The 12,257-nt window shown below is 33.5% G+C and overlaps 1 protein-coding gene across 1 annotated transcript in view; it reads right to left on the bottom strand.

The window, feature by feature from the left end:
* The window catches only part of LOC128672054 (uncharacterized protein), a 36,059-nt gene extending 25,968 nt beyond the window's left edge, over window positions 1-10,091 (bottom strand). The window contains exon 1 of the mRNA XM_053748945.1: window positions 9,867-10,091. The gene's annotated coding sequence lies outside the window, so the exon portion shown is untranslated. The remainder of the gene's footprint in view (window positions 1-9,866) is intronic.
* Window positions 10,092-12,257: the final 2,166 nt, after the last annotated feature.

Genomic DNA, 12,257 nt, shown 5'->3' with positions numbered 1-12,257 from the left:
ATTTTTGTAGCGGGTTTGGATGACAGTAAGGAGTAGGTATCCAAAACTTTTTCTCCCCCATAAAAAATTGCGGACCCAATGAAAACCCGGTATGACAATCAAAAGAAATGAAAAATGAACAGCCGAAATCTAAATTCGAATTTAGAAGTTGAATATTAAATTCAAGTTTTCATTCTAAATTCGAATTTAGTTTTTGGCTCAACTTTTATTAATAAAAAACTTTTATTAATAAATTTCATGTGCTAAGCACTTTGAAAATTTTGCTGGTGTTTAAAAATCCAACCTGTATAATATCCCTATTTTAAAGAGTATATTATTGAGGCAACCTTCAAATCCTTGAGAGGAATCCTTTCCTGTTATACTTTAATATAGAGTGAAATTGTAAGGTGAACTGAAAGGTCAATTGACTTCAGAATAGTAAATTCTAAATCTACTAGTATGGTATTTTATAGATCAAATAGAATTCAACACGTACTCACTAAATAATAATGCTAAATTTCACTCTACTACTTAAGCACAAGTTTCGGATTTGTGTACGCGGAAATATGCTCCGTCAAGGAAAATCTACTGGACTGAATCTTTAAATGAAAGGTTTTTAATATATATTAAAATTGTAACTGACAAATACATTTCTGAGAATAATAATGAGTTGAAAAAATCTGGAATCAATCTCATTATTATTCTTAAAAATAAGTTAAAAAGCATGTGTGACATGTATAATAAATCCACTCACAAATACATATTTGTGAGTTTCATATATGCATAGAATATAATCTCGAATACCACTCTCTCTCTCATCTTCACATATTTTTGGTTGCATTTGCATCTGTGATACTGCGAAGCCCAGGGTAAGCGAAATAATATTTGATATTTCGGCTGGGATTTTACAACCGACCGTTTACCTCACGTCGTTAATCTCTTTCGGAATGCTATCGCCTCGTACGACGTCTACGAGAGGAGATCCTATTCTAGGTCGGAACCACAGGCTTCATATTTATATTTTGTAACTTATACCCTTAAAATCTTACTAGTGGTGAGTTACGGAGCATTTTTCTAAGTCTACTATAAATCAAAACGTGTTTTTGGTTATTTACATTGCTCTAAACAACAGCTGTTTGCAGTTTAATCTTGTTTGAACGTCTTGAGTGCTGACTTCATTTGTGTTATCCGCCGAGTTTACAGGAACAAAAATAGTTAAAGCACATAAAGTTAGTACCTTTTAACATCGCCATGAAAGTCGTAATCAGCTTTAAGTTATATGTCGATGAATTTATATAGCGGCGTAGTAATTGTGTTTAGTAATATGTAAGAACAAAAATAATTATGCATGGCATATGCTCAAAAGTACTGTGTAATGATATTTTATTGCATAACCTGGAAACAGAATTAAGTAATAAAATGGAAATAAATGTCGAAATCGAGCTGTTATATGTGTAATGTCTTTGATTTATACAAAGAAGCAGATTTACATTCGTTTACTCTTGAAAATAGAATAAGTAAATCGTAGGTTGAAGTAACAATGTGGCGTTCCGCCCTAGAATAGGGACCACTCCATATCCTCCCGCGCATGTCGTACTAGGCGACTAAGGGACACACGCCTAGGCTTACTTAAAACAACAATAGCATTCCCAAGGAGGGTTAACGTCAGGCAAGCGACCGGGTGTAAAGTAACAACCGAATTTTAAAAATTTTAAGATTTTTTTACGCTGACCCCGGGCTTCGCGGCTTCACAGCCCCATAAGGGAACATGCAGAGACCATAGAGATGTGGAAGTAAAATCTACGCTTAAAGTTATTTGTGTCAGTTAGATCATCATACAACCAATAAAACGTTGTTACACCCCTAAATAATATTATAACTCAATGATGCTTATTCAGGATTTACGTACGTCAGTAAAATAATATATCACGCAAATATCCTCTTTGATTTCGTAATGCTTCAGCGAAAATCAATAGGACGAAGTCTTTCACGGCGGTCTTGATTGCAGAGATGAGATTTCCAGTTAATATCCTTTACTTATTTCGAGAGTTTTAAGACGGCTTGCTATAGTACTAGTCAACCCTCGTTTAAACGGGCGACTTTTTAGCGTGCGGTAAATATGCGTCGGTGACCAACACCGTTCAAATAAGTTTTTTTCGGAACTGCTCAACAATGGACGTTCCGAAATGCCAGTAATTTGTAGTATTTGAAGATATCTTACTAAAGTAAATGCCAAAGTTTGTGAGGATGTGTGTGTATGTTTGTCACTCTTTCAACCGAAATTTACTGTATGGATTGTTATGAAATTTGACGTAGACCTGGAACGTCTAATTCCTGAATGCTTTGACTTTAGAATATAACATTTGAGTAGCGTTCTGAAGCGATAAAAATACGCCAACACCGATAATTTTAATTTATGGCCTTGCAATCGAGGGGTGGGTTAGCAAATGTGAGCGTTTTTAACGATAACTTTTGTAAAAAATTTTGCCCAAATTTTATGGCTATTTAAAAGAGTCAAATTGATGTCATAAGCATATTGGATCGATAGATTCGATGTTGAACCTTATACAGTAAAGTCCATTCCCTTATAACTAATTACTAAATAGCATAATGCATAGACAAATAGCCCATAAGGAGCAAGTGCGTGATTTCGGGCGTTCATCGTGGATTGCCAGCCATTAGTAGTGTGTCCTTCCCACCATGTCCCTAATGGACTGGTTGAGTAGTCTCATATAATATGCGGTCGAATGTTTAGGTTACAGCCAAGAGTAATGTCATCCTTGGATTTACACTATGTCACATATTATATTATTGATTACGTAGGGGATAAATATCTGAAATGCTATGCCGCTTCCGCCTGCTCCTGGGTTAAACCCAAAAAGGCAACTAAGGATGCCGAAATCGTGCGAAGTCGAGAAGAAAAAGTATGATAGCGGACCCTGAGCTGCGACGCTCCATGGCAACGAAACGGGCGTAAATTATATGTTGGGATTAGGTATATAGGATTACATAACATTTCCAATAGATTAGTTAAGCTATTTCAATTGACGACCTCGGTGGCGCAGTGGCAAAGTGCTTGCCTCTGAACCGAGAGATTCCGGGTTCGATTCCCGGTCGGGTCATTATGGAAAATGATATTTTTCTGATTAGCCCGAGTATTAGATGTTTATTTATATATGTATTTGTTATAAAATATAGTATCATTGAGTTAGTATCCCATAACACAAGTTTCGAACATACATTGGGCTAGCTCAATCTGTGTGATTTGTCCATATACGTATATTTATTTCATTAGATTTTCATTATATATTTCACTAGCTGCGCCCCGGGGCTTCGCTTCCGTGGGAATTTCGGGATAAAAATTACTCTAGGTTTGTGTTATTCCAGGTTAGATTCTACCCGTGTTCCAATCCGTCTAGTAGATTTTGCGTAAAATAGTAACAAACATATACACATCCTCACAAACTTTCGCATTTATAATATTTTCCTCATAATGTTAGGTAGTGGGTTATAGTTGACCCATAATAGGCCTAGTTAAAATATACGATTTTTGTGGATTTTAGCAGAAAATCAGATTACTTGTTCAATATTACTTATATTCATTCTGAAATGACACTTAAATACAAGTAAGTACATGCAAATGAGGTCGAATTTACCATAAGCCCATAACTTAGTTATTAGTGAAGGGTCGCTCTTTGACATGCTTGTGTACATAAGGATTACCTGCTTTTAATTAAGAGTTAGTTCACTCCCTCATATATTGTGCTAATATTGGTAACTAATCCCTTGGTTTACTGTCTTTGGATTTACTAGTGAATAATAGATGTATGCATATCCTGTCATAAACAATATGTCTTTGTGAAAATTTATTTTTCACTCCTCCATTTTAATGTCTAGGTATTAACCAGCTGCTTAATAATTTTGTTGAATTAATTTACTTTAATAAGAGCATTCCTAACAAAATCTCTTTAGAAATGAAATTGTTGTCGTATTTTCAGAAAGTGTTGCGGGAAAACACGAACACTCTTATCCGAAAACGATAATGCATCTATAAAAATAAATAACGCTCAACTACCGGAAACAATACGAAAGTATCCCGGCTCGTGTCTGTTTGTGCATTTATGTTTATTTTTCGAATAAAAGGGTCGCTATACAGTCGACCGCACGTCAAGGTAACTTATATTGATACTTATGTCGTGGTAATAATGCAATGAATCTGGGTAGATTGCTGTGATTCTTGTCCTGGCGAATTGATTAAAAATCTGTTATTATCTGTATTTATTTATAATATCTATAATAATAGAAAGAAGAAAGGAACACGTGGAAAGAGAGAGAGGGGAGGATTTTCCCAGCAGTGGGGCATGTTATATCTGTTAAAAAACCAGTTCGCCTAAGGTATCTGATATGATTTTAACCACCAGCTCAATTAGCATGTATAGTACAATATAGGCATAGGGATTAGAAGTATACACACTGTAAACTAAACAGTCAACCAGTGAGCATGTTTCCTTCCGATGTTTTCCTTCACCGGAAGCAAATGGCCTATTATTATTTCGATATCGAAATCGAGTAATATGTGCCGAAGTTTTAGTAAAACATTTGCACAGATTTTCATCGAAAAAAAGAATATCGTATTGCCGTGGGATGCAAGATAGGCTAACCAAAAAACTTTACCGGTGCGGAACCATCACATTATCCCGGGAGCGGGAGATTATCCCGGTCTCAAGATTTCCAGCCCGCATTGGTTCAATGTTGTATGCTCTGATAACAAGTAGTAATAGTGAGCGATAAACTTGATGTGTGATTCTATGTAAGCAGCTCTAATATATGTTTACACAAAATATAAAATAAAATCCTCTGCCGCGTCTGTCTGTTCGCAATAAACTCAAAAACTACGGCACTGATTTTCATACGGTTTACGGTACACCAAGAGATAGTGTGATTCCTGAGGAAGGTTAATTTGTATAAATTTTTATGTTTTTAAGCAGCTAGTATAATACATATTTCAATCAATTTATTTTAACTTTATTGCATAATTTCAAAAGTTAACATTGGACTCTGTCAGCGGTGGTGAAAAGGGATTACTGTAATGTATATGATAATGGCATTATCTTGACCAATCCGTATCCTCCCGTGGATGTCGAGACACAGGCATGACAGCTGATAGAGGGATTCCCAAAGAGGGTTGAAATCTCTGAGGGTGAGTTGCACGGACCTACTTTGACCTGCTGAATTAAGACAAAATTAGGTACGTACTGCGTTTTTCTACGCAGGTTAATGTTAAAATTAAAATTGCTTGGTGCAACCCACAGTAAAATTATTAGATTTATTTTTACGTTGATTTTTGACTTCATGGCGTCACGACTCTGAAAACAATAGGGTGCCTGACTAGTCATTTAGTTCCTTTAACCGGTATATTACCGGTTAAAGGAACCAACTCGTAGAAGTTCGAAAGAAGTATAAACACAATATTAAGTTTCATATGGCTTACCAGCCATTCTTGGAACGGCTTAAAAACTTTAGAAGGGTTTATGAAATTCAGCTGAGTTTTATTATGTTTATCAACATAATGAAACTAATATTTATTATGCCACCTTCACACTATCACCGAACTTCGTCAGATGTTTGTTTTATTTAGTAATTTTAATATGCTAGTGAGTAATAGAATATAAAATTAATTATGTTAGATAATGTAAAATTAAAAATACCCTTTCCATTTTAATAGTTTATAGTCAAAACTACATACCCTAATATCATTGCAAGCTTTTCTTCAACCTGTCTCTAGTGGATTCTTGTATCTCAAATTCGAAGCAGATTTCTTCAACCAGCTCATCTCGATTGAGCTCTGAAATCTGTAGTACTGTAAATACTGTAGTAAGTACACACGTTTAGTTTGGATGACAATGCATTACTCGTATTTTGATAAGTATGACCTGATGGTACACCATCCTGGGTACACCCAGGAACGGCTCCAGACGTGGAAACTCCTCAACGGTTTACTGCATGGACATTATTTTTTGTCACACATTGAATGCAATGAGATCTCTTCGACAACAATAAAAGCTGTGTCAAAAATGGCATTTTTGTAAAACTTATTTTACTATTATAGGTGCAGTCAAACTTTTGATTGTTTAGTATAATATTAGGCTATGTATATTAATCTCACAAACAGTTGTTGATCCTCGACCATTCGTGTTCGGTCCTGTATCTATCTTTTTTTAGCAGCATTTTGTTAGCAGATTTTTTATCCCATTTTTATTAAGGTTCCGTACCTAAAAAATTGGAATCCTAAAATAAATATAAATAATATAATTTATTTGGACAACCGAAGACCACAACTTATAATTCGATCAAAAATTAAACTTTTATTTTGACAGGAAGCGGTAATTCTTAATACATGCCGTTTGTAAATTTCTCTTAAATTCTTTTCTCTTACAGATAACAAAAAAAATATATAATTCAATACATTTTCCAATATCATATGTTCATATGTCACGACCCTTTTTTCTCGGAAAGATTTAAAGGTATCAAGATAAAATTTATATCAAATACTCGGGTTTACAGTCCCTTTCAGCTTTTAAGTCGACGGGGACAAAAGATAGAACCATTTATTTTACAAAATGGCGATTTCACATAATAATTATCTATCTATATTACCCAATATAATATTTGAATTAAAATCATGAAATTTAGCTACAAGCAAAGTCATCAGCATAAACTAATTAATAAATCTAAAACCCGTAAATGTGTATAAACCTAACAAGAAATCGAATCTCACGGAACTCACTATGCCCGAGTCCAACTCGCACTTGACCTTTTTTTTGTTTTTTAATCTCGCTGAAACTTCCCAGTTTCCACGCAGCCCAAATTACGAAGCTAGGCGTAATTCCACTCTGTGGGATTTTAATTGAGAAATGTATTTATTGTTTTCGTTATTGTTTGCAGAAATTTTTTTATCCACGCTGATATTTTAAAAATCATTTTGTATAAAACTTTTTATATTGTACACGTTTTATTAGACAAAACGATTAAATTATAATTTTAGTGATAATAAGACTTTTAATGTACGTACAAGACATTAGCAATCAAACACAAGTTTTATTGTCATCGGAAATATTTTAATTCATTCAAAACGTGACAAAAACAAAATTTCCGTTGAGCTTTTATGCGACCTTATATCTAGTATAAAACAAACTCTTTCAAAAGCAGCACAGCAGACATAAAGACATTCCCATCAGTATTCTATGGACATTCTTGGAGTTGAAATAAATCAGACAAGGCTATAACTCCATACCATTCGCAGTCTTATGATGTAATTACATCACTGTAAGAACGACTGTTTCATTATACTATCCTTCTGTTTTTCGGGATTTTAATGTCTACTACTGATCTAAAAAAATCTTAGAAAATGGCTTACTGTAAATTTATCTAAATATATCTGATATCGTAGAATATTCATAGGAAAAGACAAAAATCTAGTCGATCGCCCCGGCTTTGATAAAAAGTAGCCTACGTCACTCTTGAAGATTTCGCCTATCTCCGTGCCAAGTTTTATCAAAATCGGCCCAGTAGTTTTTTCGTTCATTCATTACAAACAAACAAAAATATAAATCTTGTCTCTTTATAATATTAGTTTGGATAGGTGCCTTGCCTAACGTGCAATGGACAATATGGACATATCCTAAAATTACGTAAAATCTAATATGTAAGAATTCAAGAAATTAGAAAGAAGACGAAAATTACAGATGTATTACACCAAGCTATAAAACACAGGCTGGAGACATAGCCAGATAGGTACCCCAAATAATGCTGAACTCGGGCGACCACAAAGTGGAGGAGTCATATTTAAGAATTTAAAAAAATGTATAGTGTACAATATGTAGGTTTACCTATATATTTACAGAAATTACCGTAGAATATTATTCGTATGAAATGTTTTATACTTAATAACAAGTTAGAAGATATAGCTAGTGTAATAACTAACCTTTAAATATACATTTGTTGTTAGATATTACACTAGTTATAGTTACTTTCATACTCATAGATAGGAATCTATCCAAATTAATTTATTCATTAAATACAGTATTATTAGATATAACTATATAATAAATATAACTATATATATAATATATGTTAATAATTATCTCTCCCACTATGTAATTTTTAACCTAGCAAAAATAAATATGATTTTGACTAATAAAAGTCTAAATTGTTAAATCTCTCTATCTATCTAAATTTATGTAGGTATATGAGATCCTACGAGAATATAAAACGAATCTTTACGGAACCATTATTTCCGAAGTACATCTCAATATTCACCGCATATTGAGAAATCCAATTACTGATGTTTTTACCTATATTTTTATCAGTCGGTTTTGTAGAATCGCTTCTGGAAGTGCACTTAAGCAAGGTTAACTTAATTATAAGTAAATTAAGGCTCGCCGAAACCTTATGTTATGACTAAAGAGTCACAAGATCAAAATTTATGAAAAATAAATATGTGACGTTCCACGGATGAAAGTGTATGGTTGTTTTGTATATGATTCTATTTGTCATCTAAATAGTTTTGCGTAGATTAGAAAAAAATGTGCAACTAAAAATCGACCCTTTGAACCATGGACAAGGGACGATATGTTTGAAACTTATTTTTTTAGATATATATATGATTAGTCGAACATAACTTTATCTAACTGTAAAAACCTACACATATTTCCATTCTAAAAAATATTATCGGAAGCTCAAATACTGACTTTTAAAACGTGAGGTGAGGCGATGTCACCCTCGATACGTAACGAGCTGTCGGAGAAATATCCGCTGAAATGTCACCAAGGACGTTGAGAAAGTACGCTTAAATAAAATTCACGCGAATCTCTAGAATACTAAAATATCACTTATTTTAAGTGACATTGTCTGTATTATTTAAATCCTATGATAATGAAGTGACCTCAGGAAAAAGGTTCTAACTTTGTAAAACCGTAAAAAGACAATTGAGTCCCCAGCGGCGGCAATTGTTTTTATAACTGAATGAAAAATTGCGCGTTGGGTGTTTTTACACAAATTGTAGATAGGATTCTGAGGTAGTAGTAGCTTTTAGACCTGCAAGTTTCGACCCAAACTTCATCATTGAATCACGGTCTATTTGCTTCTGCACCCTCGCGTGTTCTCTGTTACATTATATTTTTAATCTATTTGAAGTATTCGACCTTTTAAAAATAATTGGACATTTTAACCTCTTTATTTTTTAATTTGCCACAACGGATCATTAAAATTAGACCTTACGTAGGTGAGAAATGTTATTTTAAGGCAAGTGGATAAAAACTTTTCATGGAGGTAAAAGGTCGAATTATGGAGGTCCAGTGGGTACTAAATGTTCTCGAGTCTTTTAACACGGCGTTGACGAATCGGCCGGACGACGACCTCTCGAAGAAGCGCCAGGATAAAGTTTAGAACGTAAATTTTATTTCGTTATCTTCCTAAACGAAAATGGAATTGTCCGTCGTTTGATTAATAAAATAATCTGTAAGTTTATTTTGAGAAAGTTGGTTGATTTTGTTTACAAATATTATGCTTGAATATATTTTAGTTAGTGCAATGTTTAAATATTTGATATATTTTATCTAATAGAAATAAAAATAGATATTAGCAAACTATTATAAAAATGTGTTACTATTTAAAAATTTTGGTATTAATTTTAATTAAATTCAATTAATTATTAGCAAAACTTGAACGCACTTTAGAAGCAATGATATGTCGTTCAAATTCTGCCTTAACTTACAGTAGCCACGGAAAATGATACAACGAAATATTCAGTAATTTTCAAAATATTACTGAAAAACTAAAATCTAGTTTCATACAAATAGAATGTGTCGCAGTATCAAGCCACTTACCACGCTCACATGTCAACACCGTCAACATTCATTAACGACAGAATCGGCACAACTACACACTGAACGTGACCTGAAAAGTTTTCCACAGATTACCTGAGGCAACTGTCCAATCAGAGTCCGAGTTTGCGAAAAGAGCACGACTAAAAAACAAAATTCTTAATTCGAATTGGCGGATATTCCCGAGCGAAGTGCGCGGGCTGGAGCGAGACGTCCAACCCCCGTTAAATGTAGATGTCGACTGACTGGAAATATTCGGCCATCCCTTGGGACAGTGATTCGCTGGCGTGAAGATAAGTCTAGTACTTGCGCTAAGCTGATTACGAGACGTCTTTCGTATCTCTATCCCTCTGTTCTACTTAACCTCTTATTGACGCGGTTGCAACTCGACTTTAGACCAACTCTTTGTATTAAAACTTTATTTCGCTTGATTTGAATGAAGGCTTTCCCGGACGCTATATAAATTTTTAAGTGTTCGTTTATCCGATTTAGATTCTTTCTTCTTGTTATTTTTTTTTGTAGGAAGCAATACAAATTATACATTTTGTCATACATAAGATACATATTTTCTTTGTTAAATATAAAAAAGTCAAGAAAATACCTTTTATAATTTATCATCGGAATAAAAAGTAATTTATATTTTGCCTCGTGGACTTTTGTGGCGTAAATCATCATGCTAGACACACCGAAGGTTCAGTTCTCGATATCTAGTCATATCTTCTCAGCAGTTATCGTTACAAAATACTAGTAGTTTTTAGTTTTGAGAAATATTAGTTTACCTACTAGTGAAAAAGTGCTTGAGAATGTTTCTGAATAAAGGCTTTGACACTGACATGCAAAGATGGAAAATGAAACCTAAAATGTATTTTTCATACATTCACCTTTGTTTGATGTAAGATCTTGACTTCTTCCCAAGGTCATAAAATCTATAGGCACTTTCACAACAAAGGGTGGATCAAGCCTTTGTTTTATAGAGATCAAGGCAAATTGCTAGTGTGTTTGAATACGTAGCTTGGGGTATTGGCTCTACGGAAATAGAAGGAACATGTGTTTACGTGTATAATAATAATATCCTTATTAGTATTATAAATGTGAAAGTCTGTCTGTCTTTTCCGCTTTTACGGCTAAACCGATAGATATATTTTGATGAATCCATACAAATAAATGCGAAAGTACTTTACTTTTATAGTACTTTTTCAAAAATTAACCCTATTAAATTCGTTTTTTTTTTAATATAAATTACAGCGTTCTCAAATTTTAATTAATTTTTATCAAACTTTGGTTTTAAAAAATAGATTAGATAATTAATAAAGTTTTTATGTTACATTCACATACGTTAATTTGCTATTAAATTGCGGAAGATAATAAAGTAATTATCTTGCTATGTTTGCATTCCCGACTCTCATTAATCCCTAGAGATAAACAGCCCAAAGGCAAGCATGTCAAACGTGCCATCAACGAAACCCTATAGTTATATAGTCAATTATTTTCATCCTTGTATTGTAATTAATACGGCATGGAATAAAATGTACCATTTTGACGTTGATTTAATAGACTTATTTATGCATATAAAAACAATTAAAGTTATGGTTATCGACTTTCGCAACTCTTGGATTTGCCTACCCCGTAAGATATATACTACTGTATATTAGAATTAGCTTAATTAGGTACTGTATATTATTTGGTATTACTACATTTATGTTCTTGGATAAAGTCGCCAATTTGAGGTTTTAAAACTTATAAAATAGCCAAAAATGTCTATTATTGGCTGTTTTTACATTTACTTTTACATATTTATTTTTATTTGGCTATTTTATAGAAAGTCTGAGAAGACCCATTCTTCTCAGACTTTCTATCTTGGGCCGTGTTGCGCTAACCTTCATCGAACTTCTGAGATCTAAGAGAATCGTCTCTTCAATCTTATCCGATTCTCATGCATTCGAAGTTGACTTCAACAATTTTTTCCGATTTTTTTCATGGTTTTAAGAAAATTTAGAAATGAAAAGAACTTTTTGACGGTGATTTATTTTTTTGTAAACGCAGAAACAGTGCTCGAACTTCAGAAAAACGACGAAGTGAACTTTGATTGCTTGAGAATCGACCCGGCCGCCTTTTACCCTTGAGGAATCCACTCCATTGCTAATTTGCGAAAGAAGAAAAACAATTATATTTTAAATATTATACTAAAATCATTTTCACTTTATAACCCTACTTTATATCACAATTAACCAAAATGACTTTCAAAAGCGAAACAGTTGAATGAAAAATTTTCGAAATTACCGAAATCACTAACTCTTATTACGGGAGTTTCCCACCAAACTTTTTGTATGGCCACTGACAAGCTACGGTTGAAACATGGTGCCTCCGTGAATAATAGTCGAAGTTGAAAGAGTT

This window comes from Plodia interpunctella, chromosome 8 (assembly GCF_027563975.2).
Source record: "Plodia interpunctella isolate USDA-ARS_2022_Savannah chromosome 8, ilPloInte3.2, whole genome shotgun sequence".
Lineage (NCBI taxonomy): Eukaryota > Metazoa > Arthropoda > Insecta > Lepidoptera > Pyralidae > Plodia > Plodia interpunctella.
The sequence above is the reverse complement of the archived record's forward strand: the minus strand, read 5'-3'. Positions and strand labels throughout refer to the sequence as shown.